Genomic DNA, 19,749 nt, shown 5'->3' with positions numbered 1-19,749 from the left:
GTCACCATCACAGAATTCAGAAACATGCTTGTCAAATCTTTGAACTCTACAAACTAAAAATCTCAAATCTCTAACATAGGCATCCATATAAAGAGGCTTATCTTACGTCGCACAAACACAATTTTCCAGTCCAATACTCAAATAAATGATGGCAAGAAGAAAACACAATAAGCAAGATAAGGGTGAATGACCTGCTCATTTGTTGTAGGAGAAATGCAACCAATGTACACCCGTCGAGCATGTCGTGTTGCCTAGCACCAAATAAATTTCATGTCAGATGTTAGAATGAATCACACATAGAGACAACAAAAACTTGGATCCTCACTATGCTCTTAATCAACCAAACCTATTGCATCATAGCCTGAACTAGCATCACATGGAGATTTCTAAACTGTTGCTGCACACAGGAGGAAACATATTATAGAAAATCAAGAATTTTTATGCATACACATTCAAGAAAAGAGGAACTTTTTAAGTACCTGCCAGGTCCAGTCTTTTGACTTGCAAAAGTTACATTGGGATATAAAGTCAAAAACCATCCTACTATACTATTGTCATAACTACCAAGCAATATGTTGCTACACTATTGCTCATAATAGAAATTTATCAAAGAAATGAAAGTAACCTATTATTTTCAAGTCCTGTTGCTATACTATTGTTTGGTTATCTCTTAAAGATTAAAAATAAATATAATGTGAATAACTTGGTCTGTAACGAGAGGTGTTTAGACTAATAGAGATTAGTGTTACACACTAACAGAAATGCAATGAAGTTGAACCCCAGATTCTTTTGCCAAGTATTACTGACATGGAATGACTAATATACATCACAACTGTCAATTAACTCTGACTTGAATATAGAAAACCATACAATTTTTTATCTTGTAAGATGGTTAAAGGACTATAACAATAGAATCTTGTAAAACCCATAGAAGTAGATATTGTGCTTGTAAAATCTTAGGAATAACTTCCTATACATCTAGTAGATCTTTAATCACATACCCTATAAAAATTTATGGTTTCTTAAAGTAGAATACATCATAATCACATCAATATTTGAAAATCTTGACCAATTTTTATTGATTCTTCACATTACATTTTAAAATAGTTTTTGACTTCGGTTCTTCCAATGAAATTGACAACATAATTACAATTGCATCTTCAAACTAACATCTAATAGTAACAAAAAACCTAAATCCTTGCATTTCCAGCAATCAAGTAAAAATCTTAAAATAAATAAATCTATCAATCAGTAAATTAAACTAGATCATAAAAATATCAGATTGTTGATCGTTGCTTGGACACAAAATTCAGAACCCAATTGTGTAAACAATATTAGGGTTTCGGATTGAAATTCATAAATAAATAAATAAAGACTAGTTATGACTCCAACATACATATCCTTGATGTTGTAAATATATTTGCTTGGATTTTTTCCCTAAGACCTACCAAATTAATACTTAGGGAATTTATCAACTATTATCTTGTAGGCACCACATTTTGTATTATCCTAACCTAACAATTGGTCGTCCTTGTAGACACCACATTTCTTTTGTTTAGTTTATCTAATACCAAAGACCCAACCCTAAACCCTATCCTTAACTTAGTTTTAAACTCATCCCATTAGCATCCAAATCCTAGCACTAGTTTCTTTTACTAAGGGAAGATGAAGGAAGAAAAACCTACCTCTCCTTTTGTTTTATAAGTAAGCCTACTTGTCCTATTGTCCAGTATCAAATGGAGATTCGACAAATACAGAAACTTCGAACCAATCAACAAACCTACCTTTATGAGATCTCTCACATAACCAAGACACTGATGGAGATGATCAAAACACTATCTACTAAAATGTGTTCGGAGTGTTTAACACCAATATAAAATTCGAAATCACCAATAAAAGATTTCTAGTCCACCAATGTAAATGGGCAGGTTTTCAAAATTAAAAATCAACCAGTTGTATGATACTTTTGAGAGATAAAGTCCAACCAAGGCCTTGCAGCCAAAGCTGAGATGCACCCAAGTTTCAATATTCAAGAGCATGCTGAAAGCGCCCTCGATCTGCAGGGTGTGTGGATCCTGTGGACACCCCATTTTCACATTTGCCTGATTAATCAACTCGTCAACTTGATCGCGACGATTCCGAATGATGGATGTTTATTCCAATGCTTTATTTGTTACTAGATATGTTTTAGAAATTCAGACGAGGTATCTCAAACTAATAAAACTATAGAAATCACGCTACGTTAGGAAAATATAATCCCAAAAACATAGAAATCATCATCTTGCAGACAAAAAGAAGCTGCATAGTAAAAATCATTACAAAATGACTAAATTATCAAAATACCCCTAATATCAAAACATCCTTAGAGCCCCCCTTATGCTTAGGGAAATCCATTCGAATACATAAAACAACAAAATGAAATCAAATAAAATTATGAAAATGCCTCTCATAAGGGATGACAATCATTTCACACCAAAAAATTTCATAAATAATACAAACCAATAATTCCATTGAATTCATTTCGAAAAATCGATTCCAAAACATTCCAGAATATTGAAAACTGACTTGAAAAGCAAAAGTTCTCTTCCGGGGCAAAACGATAATTTTCTTATTTTTAAAATTTTTAATTTCTAAATTACTAAATAAAATATTAATTAATGTAAAATAAAACCTTAATAAAATTAATTTAAAAATCTAAACCAAGTCAATCTCATAAGACTTAAGTCAAAACCAAAGAAACCAAGTCAATCTCATAAGACTTAAGTCAAAACCCTAATCTAAAAAGACCAAGTCAATCTCATAAGACTTAAGTCAAAATCCTAATTAAAATCCTAATCAAGTCAATCTCATAAGACTAAAGTCAAAATCCTAATTAAAATCTTAATCTAAAGGAACCAAGTCAATCTCATAAGACTTAAGTCAAAACTCTAATCTAAAAAGACCAAGTCAATCTCATAAGACTAAAGTCAAAATCCTAATTAAAACACTAAAAGAAACCTAATCAAACATTAACTCTACCCAAAAAATTCTATAAATAGAGAGCCTTCACAACCTAATTTCGTAGGTCAAAGAAAATCCTAGAAAAAGTAGGTCAAAAAGTCACCCTATCCTTCCCAAAATCCTGATTTTGAAGCCCTAACCCATTACCTATCATCTAAACCCTAACTTTTATCAAAAAGACTCTCAAAACTCTCCAAAAACTACCTATAAACCCATCACAATATTAGGAAAAATTTAGATCTAAGGAGAAGATACTTCATTTTGGAGATCCGAAGCAGATTCTGTGATAGAACAAAACGAGGAGAATTCATATGAGAAGTTGTTCTACCATATCTGAGGGAACAAGTCGTTGCGATCATCACAGGTATAATTTCTTTATTTTATTTATTTATTTTAGGTCTTTACCAATGTAATATTCTTAGAAATTAGTAGAGATTGGTGTTTGCCCAGCGGGGTTGGTGCTTAACACCTTCCAACCCCATAACGTGATCCTCGAACTTAATATCTTTTGTAGATTAGTTGTTTTATTTGTTTTGAGTCAATGCTCGAGTCCTAGACCGTAATAACTAGGTGGTGACTCCCAAACCTCAAAGTCAAAAGTGGATCCGCACACCCCGCGGATCGAATGTGCTTTCAGTGACGACTCTGTTGGGGATTATTGAGGATCAAACTTGAAAAGCTTCAAGTATGGGAACATTGCTGGTTAGACCTAGTTTTTATTTATTTATTTTTATTTTATTTATTTTTAGTTTATTTGATTCATTTATTTTTGGGATTGCATTATATTATCTCGACATCAGTTTTAGCATATTATTATGGAATATTATTTGCTATGAATCAATTTAGGGTCGTTTGGGATGACCCTAAATAATGCAGGAAATTGAGAGGTTGATGATGTGGAAAAATGGGTATTGACCCATTTTTATTTGTATTAATTTTGGAATTTGTCTTATCCTTTATTGGTATCTTTCGATTCGATTTTGGCTACTTTGATTTGGCATATATATATTTTTTATGGTTCAATCGGGGATCATTTAGAACGGCCCTAAATAATAAAATATTTAAATTGACATATAAGTTGAGGATGGAATAATGATTATTGGACCATGGAGATTGTTAAAAAAAAGGGGATCTTTTACTTTATTATTCATCTTTTTTTTAGGTGTATGTCGATCCGTTTTTGTATAGCAAATTTTTAAAAAAAATATATATGTTTGATCTATCGTTTGTCAATGTTTTTTTACTTATTTGTTATTTTATATGTGCAGTTTTTTAAAAGTTGTGTTGTCCGTTGACAGCAAACAAAAATCGAAAAAAAAAGTTTTTCTTAAGGTAACAACACCTACTCCTCGTCTTAAATCAATTTTAGGTGTTGTGTGCCCATAGTAAAACTATTTTATTTTTAGTTCTATCTTCTTCTCCAAACGTTCAAAGGAGACAGCAAGAAGGAAAAACGTTCCCTTCTTTCTTTCTTTCTCTCTCTCTCTCTCTCTCTCTCTCTCTCTCTCTATTATGACCCAATCCCTCCATCTCCTCTTTCTCCTATTCTTCCTCTTCCCATTTCAGTTTCTCCAACAGCAAACAACATCAACCAACCAACACCATTGATCTCACGGCCCTCTTCTCCATCAAGACTCTTGAATGCGATCAACCCACAACAAAAAATCTTAGGAATTCTCATCGAAATCTTGCCTATGATCATTAGTAATTTTGAAATCATTGGTAAAATCACAAATAGGTGGCCTATTACCATGTCCCGATTGCCGGCTACCTAGGTGATCAACATGCAGGAATGGTGGGCAAACGTGTAGGAAAGGCGAAGCGAAGAAGAAGATGAATCTTCTACCATAGCTGTGGAGCCATAGAATCTGAGAGCGAGAAGAGCTGCTGTAAAACTCCAAGTAAGATTGGAGGAAAAGCTTTGAAATTTTCTCCTCAGAAAACTGAAAATCCAACGAAAAAATTACTTCGGTCGAACGGTTTGAAGAAGGGGCATCGAAGAAAAGAAATAAACTCTCTCTCTCTCTCTCTCTCCCCGTTCTTCTTCTTTTGAAAAACCCTTTTAATTTTTTCGTGTGAGTGGATCTTCTTTGAATTAATGATTTTTTTTATTTTATTTCTTCACATAAAAAAATTAAAAAAAAACAAAAAAAAAAATTGTGTTGGCAGCAACACAGGCAACAAAAACATAAACCAATTTTTTTTTGCTGTGTGTATTGGCAGCAATAAAACAAGAAAAATTGTGTTAGATGATGTCATTTTCATTTTTCTTGTTGTGCTGCCAACAATGTATAAATTTCTTTTTTTGGTGTAATAGTGGCAACATATCAAAAACATGTTAGTTGGGGTTTGTGTGTTGCTAGCAGCAACATGAAAAACAAATTTTAAATTTTTTTTATGGGCTAGTCTTACTAGCTAGAGTTCCTTCTTACTAAAAGTCATTGACTTCGGCACGTGGCACTCAAGAGTGATTCAATGCTATGTGTTTGTGGTGGATGAAACTCTAAGTGTTTTTAAAAAAAATTTTGAGAAAATTCTTGAAAATTAATTTTTATTTTGAATCTTGACTTAAAATTTGATTTCATAGTCACTCATTTTTAAAACCTTGGATCTAAGCTATAAAAAAAGGTAATGCAAATTTTATTTTCGGATCCAAATTCTTTCATCAAAATCTATAAGGTTGTAACATTGGATTACCGACATGATGAACCATGTGGCATAATGACCCTTAATAATTTTGAAATCTGATTGTGTTAGTCAAGCTAGTTTGGTCCTCGTCCAAAGTGATCTTTGTTTGGATCATAAAAAAAATTGTTTTTGTTCATTAATAAAAAAAGGTTCATCACTCCTTATCTCTACAACTATCAATCCATCCTCAATTCAATGTTTGGTGAAAACTCAATTTGTTTTGGGTTGCTCAAAGCGATCCTTGATTAGACCATAAAAAAAATCCTTTTATTTTGAAATTTTTTTTGCCTGTTTCAATGTTGGATTTGATTGATTATTCTATGTTATATTCATTGATTATCCATCTAATATGCCATGATCCCTGCAGATATATTTTGGATATGCTTGTTTTGATTTTGATTTCGATGCTATAAATTGTGTAATATTAATGTGAGATCCATATTGTGATAGTATGATCAGGTCCAAGGGCCCATTTGTTTGAAAAGGTCCCGGACACATCCCACCCTGTTTTGCACACACCACTAGCACGTTTATTGCTTTGTACTCTTACATGTCCCTTATAGCCAACGTGGCACTAGTATGGTCCGATCTCTTCGGAGATGTGAGGTCATTCATAAAAATTACAACTCCAGTTATGTACCTTAGGGTATATTAAACTGGGGCATTAGTATCGTCTGATTATGTGACTCTGAAAGGTATATCGATGCATCTAGGCTGGAGCGACCTGAGCCTTTGACCTATTGTATGCTGCACAGTCACATGTCCCGATTTGCCAATGTAGTACTAGTATGTGATCGGTCCCCTCGTGGGATGCTAAACCATTTATGAAAGCTACAACCCTAGACTCGTACCTATACGGTTTATCAAAGATAATGCAAGTTCATTAATTGCATTCCTTGGTCAAAATCAATGCCTAAGCAAGATCCTGCGCCACTGTACTCTATTGTACGAGGGGGATAGACTACGTTTATTCTAGATGAGAGGTATTACCCTTGCTCAACAATGTGTGTCACCTCTCAACTAGGGATTAAACTGGCTACTTTTGACTTCAGAGAAGTGGGTTGGAGTTTTAGATTATCACCTATATGGTATATCAAACCAAGTTATCATGTACCGTCTGATTGAGTACGCGTGAGAGGTATATAGGTGAACTTGGGCAATGGTGGCCTGATAAATTGCATTGCACATAGTAAACCTAGAGTCCAGAAACCTTCCTATAGGTCACGACCCGAATCGACTATGGGTGTTCCTGGGTTGCTCTATTCAATCCATCTAAGAGGTAAGTGGGTGAATTGATCCACACTGCTCTAATCGGACCCACAATACCAGTCCAACCCAGTAGACTCAACTGATGAGATATGCCGAACAATATCAAATTAAACTAATTAGCCTAATTGGTAAATGGATCTTAGGATCAACACATGGATCGATTGACCTAATTGGCTTAAAAATATTGGAAGAAGTGATTCAAGAACATTCAGATCCATTGGATCGAACCGGTCCAAACTCAATAGGGTACATAGTCCCACTCACCTTGTATCGACTAGTTTAATTCAATGAATTGAATATTTCATAAAATTGGAATCGATAAAAAAATCATATTAAGGGATGTACTGATTAGTACAATCTGGATCTTACTTTTAGAAAATCGTACAACCCTTAATCATGATTCAAAATTTTTTATGATTCATGATCGATCGGTAAATCATCTTCATGTAATATTTTTTTGATTAGAATATTGCATCGATTAGAGTTTTAAATCTAAGGGTTAACTTAACCAATGCTATCAAGGGGACCTTTATTTCTAATTGCTAAGAGCCTACTTCACCTTCGATGGGGTTTCAGGGTCATCATTGCGCCCAAACTCAGACGTCCATCTCCTAGTTGGAGTCGTAAGTCTAGTTGGTTAGAACGAACGTTAGTGCCAAGTCAATAGTCGAAAATGGCTTCAGAATCTGAGCTTGCAGTGATCCGTAAGATTTTGGCAGTCTTTGCCACTGATATAAACAGTATAAAAGGCAAGGTGGAAGCCTTATAACAGATTTCAGAATTAACAGGCAATCCCCTGGACGATCCAAAAGGAAAAAAGGTAGAAAAAAATGCAACAAGACGTGCACATGAGGTCTTTGAACTTTATTGGAATGAAGAACATTTTGATGAAAATTTTGTGTTAGCCAACAGGATGTCTCAATTAGAGTCAGCTATGAAGAGTATAAAATATATTGATGAGATTGTAGCAAGTATTGAAGCTTTGAAATCATATCCCTAGGATTCAATTGCCAGATAAATTTGTAATGCCTGAAATGGATAAGTTCAATGGAGTAGGTTGCATAAGAACCCATCTCAAAGTATATGTCACTAACATGTACACTATGAGGCTTAGCGACGAACATATGACATTACTATTTCACCGAACTCTATCAGCATCAGTTCTACGATAGCTGATGTCTCAAGATCCAGCTACAGTAGGTACATGGGAGAATATGTCAAAGGCTTTCTGGCACCAGTACAAATACAATACCGAAATTGAAACTTCAAGAAGGGATTTGGAGTCAACTAAACAGAATAATGGGAAAATATTTAATGATTTCATCGATCGTTGGAGGGCCAAGGCTGCCCAAATGTGGGATAGAACTTCAGAGAAAGAACAAGTGGCTATTATCTTAAAAAATCTCTCTCAAGGGTATGCCCGACATCTAGTCTCCCAATACCTTCCTACATTTGAGTTTCTGTTGCAAACCGGTAGCCAAGTGGAAGCTACTTTTGCTTATGGAGTCTTTTCCAATCCTTTTCATAACAAGCTCAAAAAATCTTTCACCATTTCCAAGTCTAGTACTGATCACGCCTATGTAGCCAATACATCTAATACACTCGTCCAATCTACTATCCTGCCTAGTAACCAAGTTAACCATATACAACCTCGACCACGTAGGAAATTCACCAATCTTGGGATGCCTTTGAGTATTGTCTTTCAGAACTATTAAATAAATGGCTCATTGCACCTCTCCAACCTCGACCTTTACCAAATCCACTCTCCACTTCTCACAATCCCAACCTATGTTATGAGTTTCACCAAAATCCCTGTCATCTTACTGATCGTTGCGTCGTTCTTCATTACACAGTTCAAGACCTCATTGACGCCAAAAAAGTTACTGTCCCTACCCCTAAGCAGCCAAATGTTATTACAAACCTTTTACCTACTTCCCAACATCCTCAGACTTTGAACATGGTATCCAATACTCAACTCTCGTTTGACCTAATCCTTCTCATCCGCTTAGTCAATCATAAGCTTCCCAGCCCCACTCTTACTAGAGTGACGGTGCCTAATGAGTTTTTCGCCACCAAATGCAGCCTTGGCCACTGGAGAAGAAGTAACTTTGAACAAGGCAAAGATTCCAAAGAAGAAGACTCAGTCCTACTATTTGGAAATGGTATCCCAAGTTCTCAATCTGTAATCAAATTCATTGTGAGTAATTGTCTCTAGTTTTTTTATGAGTCTTGAGTCCATTTTTTTTTTAAATTCAATAATCAAGTCTTTTTTTTTTATCTTTTATTAGTCAAGTTAGTTTGTCGAGTCTACAATGGTGTTAGGACCCCATCTAAATTTAATTAAATAAAGGAAATTTTTGAATACCTTGAGCGCGTTAGCGAATTAACTAATAAACTGGCTTCAAGGAGAAATTCTTCTAATAAGGAACCCCTTTTGAATGAGAAGATAAATGTCTTGCTCGAAGAAGCCAAGGTTATTGACCTCGGAATAAATATACTTCCTAAGAAATTCAGATTGGAACTGACTTATCCCCAAGGAACACAAAGAGATGATGAATTAATTTAGAAAATTCAAAAGACTTGCTTGCATGGTCCTATGAGGATATGTTAGTTAAGTTTGGGTGTTGCTCAACACGAAATATATATTCATCCTGTGGGAACACATGTATAAACCAGAATGGACTCACATAATCAGATGAAAAGTTACGAAATATATCAATATTGGACTTCTCAACACATTATAGCTCCTAGAATAAGATCAATGGAGCAATTAAAGTGGCCAACAAAAATCTTGAAACTATCATCATAAAAGAGATTTCAGTCACATTGAGATTGGTATAAGAAATTATCTTTTGCACCATTAGTATAACTCGATTTTCTACGGAAGCTGTAGTACTCATTGTTATGTGATATGAAAGGAAAGTCAATTGTCAGAAGCAGATTAGATCCGTCAAGGGTATGAAGAACTAAACTTGATTGAAGAAAAATAACTTAGAGTTCTGTACCACATGCAAACTCATCAAAGAAGAAGAGTCACTCACACGTTTGATAAGAAAATCAAAGTTTTCCACTTATAAGTCAAGGATTTAACCATCAGACTTAAAAGAAAATTGAGCACTTGTCCTTGACCATAGGAGGAAATCTAAATTCAATTGGAGAGATTCATCCATTAAGAAAATACTGTCTCAAAAAAAATGTCAGTTTTCAGGATCATGGTAGAATTGAACTATCAGAGTCAACCAACCTTGACCAGATCAAACGGTACTACATTTAAGGAGGTCATCTTTGGCTGAATCAATTTTCCTGCTACCCAGTTCAATATCTCCTTTCTTTGCCCTTTGCAGCCTTTATAAAAAAAATGATGCCTTTTTCTTTCTCAACTCGATTACCTAACCTAGGGGAGGGAAGAATGCGAACTACGTTTTAGTTTGATCCCTAAATTCTGGGGTACGTAGGCAACTTGAGAAGTTACTTCAGGTCCGACTACATCAAAATAAAAAAATATATTCCCCCACAAAGAAACAAATTCAAAAGAAAAAGAAAATAATTTAAAAGAAATGCCAAAAAAGAGCACTCGGGGTTTTTGAGCCTCAAAATTCTTTTTTTTTTATGCCTAGTCCTAAGCTTACCCATGAAAGTCCTCCTAAGTACCGTGTGAAAAAGTCAAGGAAGGTAACAAAGAATGATCTGATAGTATCTCTAGAAATTCAAAAGGGGAAAAAAAAAAGAAAATGGGGCTTGCTAGGTTGAAAACCCGAAAGGACGACTCAGGCAAAAATTAAGGCAAGCTCGCAAGATTGAAAATCCAAAAAGACGACTTTGGGAACAATCATAGCAAAAATAAAAAAAATATAAGCTCACTGATTGAAAACTTGAAAGGGCAATCTAGGCAAAAATTAGAGCAACAGAAAAAATCCAAGGAGTTGAAAAGCTAAAAGGCGGTCCGAGCCGAAACATTAAAAGTCAGAATGATCAAGTTTCAATATCTAGTTTAAATGAAATATAAACCCAATGGATACAAGTATCTCATCTATAATTGATCTGAAGAGCTTCATATCCCTAAGTGAATCGACGGGGAGAAAGAACAGATTCTATGATGAATTTCATAAATAAATATTTTGTTCCAATTTCTTTGAGCCGGACTTGAAATCTTCAATATAAAAAGGCAAAGTTAAAAGTTAAATCTTTATTGCCCTTGCGGTAATTAAAATTTTTAAATCTTTAAAATAAGGGGCATTTTCCTTTTCTAAAGTATGTAGTTTTCCCCTTTACACTAGGGGCAGTCTTTTTCAAACTGAGTTCAACTATTCCTTGTGCAATATTTTCTGTCAAACTAGGGACATTTTTTTTAAAGTTTAATCAACTCCAAAGGATAAGGTTAACACTAAATTAAAAGGTTACCCTCTTGATAGCAATTTGTTGAAAATCCCTGGGGTTCAAAAGTAAGTTAAAATGTTGATCGGACCTTCATAAAATCCAACTCTTTGTTTTTTAAATAAAAAGTCAAATGCGGTGTTAATCCCCCGTTTGTTTCTCTCAGGAAATTAGTTCATTACTTTTTCACCCTGAGTAAGTAGAGTAGGACTCCTCAAAAAATTAGTTCATTACTCTTTCACCCTGAGAAGGTAGAATAGGACTCCCAAAAAAGCTTAGTTCATTACTCTTTATTCCATGTAGGTAGAGTAGGACTCCTCAAAAAATTAATTCATTACTCTTTCACGTTGAGTAGTTAGAGTAGGACTCCCAAAAAAACTAAGTTCATTACTCTTTCACCCTGAGTAGGTAGAGTAGGACTCCCAAAAAAGCTTAGTTCATTACTCTTTCACTCCGAGTAGGTAGAGTAGGACTCCTCCAAAAATTAGTTCATTACTCTTTTACCCTGAGTAGGTAAAGTAGGACTCCCAAAAAAGCTTAGTTCATTTCTCTTTCACTCTAAATAGGTAGAGTAGGACACCTCAAAAAATTAATTCATTACTCTTTCACCTTGGACAGGTAGAGTAGGACTCCCAAAAAAGCTTAGTTCATTACTTTTTCACTCTGAGTAGGTAGAGTAGGACTCCTCCAAAAATTAGTTAATTACTCTTTCACCCTAAGTAGGTAGAGTAGGACTCCTAAAAAATTAGTTCATTACTCTTTCACCCTGAGTAGGTAGAGTAAGACTCCCCAAAAAATCAGTTCATTACTCTTTCACCTTGGACAGGTAGAGTAAGACATTCAACTTTTGCTCAAATCTTAATTTTTTTTGTTCAAACTCAAATTTTTTCTCAGGTTTTGCCCAGATTTCATGTTTTGCTAATTCACCTTACTCAATTTTTTTCATAAATGCACAAAATAGAAGCGTACTTTTTCAAAATTAGCATCACACCAATGCACACACGTGAACTTTAGCATTAGTCACGGAGAATTTTCTAAAATTTAAGGATCTGGCGTTGTCAGTGAGAGTTCGTGCTCAAGGACCTGACATTTTTTAGTTCAGGAAAAGCTTTACCCACAAAAATCTGAATGTCCCGACAAATTGCTAAATCAGACTACAAAATGAACTGTTACTAGCTTTGTCATTCAGATATAACACTATCTATCAAAATAGATTTTGCTATCTAGTTTCCTTCAACTCTCTACCAAAAAGGGGCATCTGTAGACACCTCATTTTCATACTTTCCTGATTAATCAACTCGTCAATTCAAGCACGACAATTCCCAATGATGGATGTTTATTTTACTGTTTTATTTGTTACTAGATATGTTTCAGAAATTCAGATGAGGTATCTCAAACTAACAAAACTATAGAAACCACATTACGCTAGAAAAATAGAACCACAAAAACATAGAAATCATCATCTTGCAGACAAAAAAAACTCCACAGTAAAAATAATTAAATAATGATTAAATTATCAAAATACCCCTAACATCAAAACATCCTTAGCGCCCCCCTTACGCTTAGGAAAACCCATTCGAATACATAAAACAACAAAATATAATCAAATAAACCATTTTGCCAATTTTCACTAAATTTGATAAAATTATGAAAATGCCCCTCATAAAGGTTGACAATCATTTCACGTCAAAAATTTCATAAATAACACAAACCAATAATCCCATTGAATTCCTTACGAAAAATTGATTCCAAAACATCCCGGAACATCAAAAACTGACTTGAAACACAAAAGTTTTATTCGATGGCAAAACGGTAATTTTTCAATTTTTAAAAATTTTAATTTTAAAATTAATAAATAAAATATTAATTAACGTAAAATAAAATATTAATAAAATTAATTTAAAAATATAAATCAAGTCAATCTCATAAGACTTAAGTCAAAATCCTAATCTAAAGAAACCAAGTCAATCTCATAAGACTTAAGTCAAAACCCTAATATAAAAAAATCAAGTCAATCTCATAAGACTTAAGTCAAAACCCTAATTAAAACCATAATCAAGATAATCTCATAAGACTAAAGTTAAAAGCCTAATTAAAATCCTAACCTAAAGGAATCAAGTCAATCTCATAAGACTTTAGTCAAAACCCTAATCTAAAAAGACCAAGTCAATCTCATAAGACTAAAGTCAAAACCCTAATTAAAATCCTAAAAGAAATCTAATCAAACACTAACTCTACCCAAAAAACTCTATAAATAGAGAGTCTCTACAACCTAATTTCGTAGGTCAAAGAAAATCTTAGAAAAAGTAGGTCAAAAAGCCACCCTATCCTTCCCAAAACCCTGATTTTGAAGTCCTAACCCCTTACCTATCATCCAAACCTTAATTTTTATCAAAAAGACTCTCGAAACTCCTCAAAAATCACCTAGAAACCCATCACAATACTAGGAAAAACTCATATCTAAGGAAAAGGTACTTTGTTTTGGATATCCGAAGCAGATCTTATGATAAAACAAAGCGAGGAGAATTCATATAAGAAGTTGTTATACCATATCTGAGGGAACAAGTCTTTGCGATCGTCACAGGTACAATTTCTTTATGTTTTTATTTATTTTAAGTCTTTAGTAATGTAATATTCTTAGGAATTAGTAAAGACTGATGTTTGCTAGGCAGGATTGGTACCTAACACTTTCCAATCCCGTAACGTGATCCCCGGACTTAGTATCTTTTGTAGATTAGTTGTTTTATTAGTTTTGAGTCAATGCTAGATTCCTAGACCGTAATAACTAGGTGGCGATTCCCAAACCTCAAAGTCAAAAGTGGATACGCACACCCCGCATATCAAAGGCGTTTTCAGATCTGCTTTTGATTTTTGAGGTTTGGGCGTCGACACCTAGTTATTACGATTTATGAGCTGAGCATTGACTCAAAATGGATAAAAAAACTAATCTACAAAAAGAAACTAAATTCGGGGATTACATTATGGGGTTGGAAGGTGTTAGACACCGATCTTGCCCGGCAAACGTCGGTCTCTAGTATTTTTCAAAAAAATTACATTGCTAAAAGGCCTAAAACAAATCAATAAAATAAATAGAAAAAAAATATATCTAGATATTTACGATGATTTGTTCCTTGAAATCTAGTGGAGAGATTCCTTGCTTTGTATCCGTCATTGAATCAGCTTCTGATCTCCAAGATTAAGTATCTGCTTCCCAAATCGGAGTGTTTTTTAACTTTTTTTTATGGATTTCTAAGTATTTTTGAAGGGTCTTGTAGACACCCCATTTTTTGCATTCACCTGATTAATCAACTCGTCAACCCGATCGCAACGGTTCCCAATGATGGATGTTCATTCCAATGCTTTATTTTGTTACCAGATATGTTTCAGAAATCCAGATGAGGTATCTCGAACTGACAAAACTTAGAAACCACGCTACGCTAGGAAAATACAACCCCAAAAACATAGAAATCATCATCTTGCAAACCAAAAAGAAGTTTCACGATAAAAATCACTAAAAATGATCAAATTACCAAAATACCCCTAACATCAAACAACCCTAAAACCTACGTTACGCTTAGGAAAACTCATTCAAACACATAAAACAACAAATCAAAACTAAAGAAATCACTTTGCCAATTTTCACAAAATTTGACAAAATTACGAAAATACCCCTCAGAAACTTCACGACCATTTCACACAAAAAATTTCATAAATAACACAAATCAATATTTCCATTGAATTCCTTACAAAAAATCGATTCTGAAATATCCTAGAACATTAAAAACCGACTTAAAACGTGAAAAGTCCTTTTCGGGGGTAAAAATGGTAATTTCACAATTTTCATAATTAAAAATTTCGAAATTAATAAATAAAACATTAAATGATTAAAGTGAAACATTAATGAAATTAATTTAAAATTTTGAATTAAAAAAATCGATTAATCGGGCTCTCAAGTAAAATTATTGAGGGTTCGTGAGATATTTCTTTAAGGACCCCTCCATTTGGGGGTCCAAAGAATTAAAAATATAATAGAGGAGGGTTCTCCAAAAATTTAAAGTCAATCAAGCAAGACTAAAGTCAAAATTAAAGTCAATTAAGCAAAACTAAAGTCAAGATATTAAAAGTCAATCAATTAAGACTAAAGTCAAAACATTAAAAGTCAATCAAATAAAACCAAAAGTCATAAGATAATTTTAATTAAATAATAACTCTATCTAATAGAGTTCTAATTAAAAAATAATTCTACCTAAAACAATTCTAATTAAAACACAATTCTACCTAAAACAATTCTAACTAAAACACAACTCTAATTAAAAGAACTCTAATTAAATACTAACTCTATCAAAATCAACCCCTAAAAAAATCTATAAATAGAGGTGCTCACACCCTATTTTCGTATCAAATGATAAACCCTAAGAGAAGTAGGTCTAAAAGCCCCCCTAGCCTCCCATAAACCTTAGTTTTGGAGCACCAACTCCTTACCTAACATCCCTCCTTTGATTTTAGCCTAAGAAACACCTAAAAGCCTTCCAAAAACATCCTAAAATCCACAACAAACTTGAAGAATTCAGATCCAAGAATGTAGAGATACCTTGCCTTGGAGATCAAAAATCAAATCCGAAGACAGAACGAAGCAAGGAGTACGGTACAAGGAGTAATTTTTGTCGGATCTGAGGGAACAAAGTCTTTGTTATCGGAAAGGTATAACTTTTATTTATTTATTATTATCTAGGTTTTTTAGCAATGTAATTTATTTGGGAAGTTAGTAGAGACCGGCTTTGGCCGGGCGGGGTTGGTGCCTAACACCTTCCAACCCTATAACATGATCCCCGAATTCAGTTTTTTCTGTTTTAGATTAGTCCTTTATCTATTTAGAGTCATTGATCGGTTCCTAGACCGTAATAACTAGGTGGCGACTCCCAAACCTCAAGGGTCAAAAGCGGATCCGCGCACCCCGTGAATCGAGGGCTCTTTCAGTGGCAACTCCACTAGGGACTATTGAGGATCAAACTTGAAAAACCCCAAGTATGGGAACATTGCCAAGATGACCTAATTTTTTTTTTAATTATTTAGTTGGATTTATTTTATTTATTTTTTCTGTTTGTTTTTTTTTTTGACTTGATTGTAGATGATTTTGGGTATTGCATTTTTTTTCCAATTAAGGATCACTTTTTGATGACCCCTAAATAATGAAAGATTCAAATTGACATATGAAAATGATGGAATGATGAAGGTTGGTACAGTAATATTCAAACATTTTTATAAAATATTTTAGTGAGAATTAAGTCTAGAAACCTCTGAATAAAATGTAGATCTCATCGAGTAGATTAATTTAAAACTTGAGTTCACTCAATTTCGTTATCGGAAGCCTTAGATATCATCAATGCAAGTTCAATCTGTAAATCTAGAATTGTTGCTGAATGAAAGTTGGGACAACAATGTTAAAACGTTTTTACAGAATATTCTAGTGAGAATTAAGTCTGGGAACCTCTTAATAAAACGTAGATCTCATCGAGTAAATTAATTTAGAACCTGAGTTCACTCAGTTTCATTATCTGAAGCCTTAGATATCATCAATACAAGTTCAATCTGTAAATCTGGAATTGTTGCTGAATGAAGGTTGGGACAGCAATGTTAAAACGTTTTCACAGAATATTCTACTGAGAATTAAGTCTGGTAACCTTTTAATAAAACGTAGATCTCATCGAGTAGATTAATTTAGAACCTGAGTTCACTCAATTTCGTTATCGAAAGTCTTAGATATCATCGATGCAAGTTCAATCTGTAAATCTGGAATTGTTTCTGAATGAAGGTTGGGACAGCAATGTTAAAACGTTTTTACAGAACATTCTAGTGAGAACTAAGTCTGGGCACCTATTAATAAAATGTAGATCTCATCGAGTAGATTAATTTAGAACCTGAGTTCACTCGATTTCATTATTGGGAGTCTTAGATATCATCGATGCAACTTCGAATTATATTTTCCTAATTCACAGAAAATCCGAATTTATCTAATGTTAGCACAATTAATGTTCCTGAGAGTGAGCTCATCTCAACCATTGTCATTCTATCATCAATGTAACATCTATTGGAATCTCGATTTATTTTGGATCACCCAAAAGTAACCCTTGATTGGACCATAGACAACAAATTTGTGGGCCTTTTTAATGTTGGATCAGATTAATTATTATTTGTGTTATATGCCCATATAATGTGCCATGATTTCTACAGATATATTTGTGATGTGTTTGCTTTCATCTTAATTTCGATGTGATGGGTTTTGTATTATTTTCTTGATCGATATTCATTTGATACCCATATGTGATGACATAATCTGACCCATGGGCCCATGTGTTTGAAAAAACCCCGGGCACACCCCACCCTATTTTGCACACCCCACATGCACGTTTACTGTTTTACTCACTTACATGTCCCATATAGCCAACGTGGCACTAGTGCGTGGCCCGGTCTCTTCGGAGATGCGAAGTCATTCATGAAAACCACAACTCCAATCACGTACCTTAGGGTATATCAAACTGGGGCATCAATACCGTCTGATCAGGTGATTCTGAGAAGTATATTAATGCACCCAGGCTGGAGCGACCTGAGCCTTTGACCTATTGTAAGTCACACAGTCACATGTCCCGATTGCCAATGTAGTACTAGTACGTGTCGGTCCCCCCGTGGGATGCTAAACCATTTATGAAAACTAAACTCTTGACCCGTACCCATAGGTATGCAAAAGATAATCTAAGTATATCAATTGCACTTCTTGGTCAAAACCAGTGCCTAAGCAAGATCTTGCCCCGTTGTACCCTACTGTACGAAGGGGAATAGACTACGTCTATTCTAGACGAGAGGTATTTAAGTGGGCCCTTGCTCAGCATTATGCGCCACCTCTCAACTGGAGATTAAACTGACTGTTTTTGACTTCAGAGAAATGAGTTGAGGTTTTAGATTATCACCTATACGGTATATCAAGCCAAGTCACCACGTATCGAGAGGTATATAGGTGTGCTTGGGCAAGGGTGGCCAGATAAAAATGCATTGCACGTAGTAAGCCTAGTGTCTAGAAACCTTCCCTGTAGGTCACGACTCGAACTTATCGTAGGTGTTCCCGAGTTGTTTATTGAATGTAACCTTTTGATTGGTGAATGTATGCGAATGATGTGAAGGATGAGATCAGAGTGTATGATTGTCCTCAAGGATCAAAAGTGTTGTTTTTGAAAATTAAAATGGGTGCACCGACCCAATAAAAAATCCATCTCTTGCAAATAACCCAGCCCAACTCGATCCAACAATCCTGATGGACCGGGCCATTTAAATCGAAATAGAAATCAAATTTTCAAAGAAGAAAAATAGTTTACAAAGGGAAAGTATTTTTTAGAAAAAAATGTTTTCCAAAAGAAGTGTTTTCCAGAAAAAGTGTTATTCTTTAGAAAAAATATTTTCTAAGAAAAATTATTTTCCAACAAATATTTTTCATAAGAACAAGATTTTTCAAGAGAGAATGCTTTCCAAATAAAAAACTATTTTTCAGAAAAAAATGTTTTCCAAAAGAAAAAAAAATGAAGGAAAAATGATTTACAAAAGATATATTTTTGCATGGAAAAATTTTGAAATATGTTTTTTTACCAAAAATCTATTTTTTACATGGACCTTGTAAAATTATCAAAATATGTTATTCTAAAAAGAAAATGATTGCAAAAAATAATCAGAATTGTGAAAATCGTTATTCAATAAAAACATTATTTTGAATAGTGTAATAAAATTATTTTCCTTCTGAATAATCATTAAATGGATGAATTGTTTAAGGGACTGGTGCACAAAATTCAATAAAATCTCAGGGTTCATTTAAAATGTTATCAAGGGGGTGACACTGAAATTGGTTAAATTCACTTTCAAAGAGGTTACTAGGTTATCATTGTATCTAAGCTCAATCGTCCATAGTCTAGCTAGGGTTGTAAATCCGGTCAGTTAGAGTAAACGTCAATATCAAGTCAATAGTTAGAAATGACCTCAGAATTCATCAACATCGCCCAATTGTTCCCTAAAGATCATAGTGCTTCAATCCTACCGATTGTAAGTAATATCTTAGTCCTCAATCCTAATCAAACTCATATGGGTACTTGCCTTGAGTTTTCATAAGTCATTTGGGTTAGCTCGAGTCCTTTTTTCCAGCAAGGTCATGTCTTCCTTAGATTGAGTTTATTTTTTTCCTATTGAGTCAAGTTAGTTCATCTAGTCTATAGAGGTGTCTGTCGCCCCATCTAAATTTAATTGAATAAAGAAAATTTTTGAATACCTTGAGCGTATTAACGAGTTAATTAATAACTGGCTTTAAAGAGAAATTCCTCTAATAAGGAACCCCCTCTTGAATGAGAAAATAAAAGTCTTGCTTGAGGAAGTAAAGGTCAT

Source organism: Akebia trifoliata, chromosome 15 (assembly GCF_017979445.1).
Source record: "Akebia trifoliata isolate Shusen 1 chromosome 15, ASM1797944v1, whole genome shotgun sequence".
Lineage (NCBI taxonomy): Eukaryota > Viridiplantae > Streptophyta > Magnoliopsida > Ranunculales > Lardizabalaceae > Akebia > Akebia trifoliata.
This window is presented reverse-complemented; position numbering follows the sequence as displayed.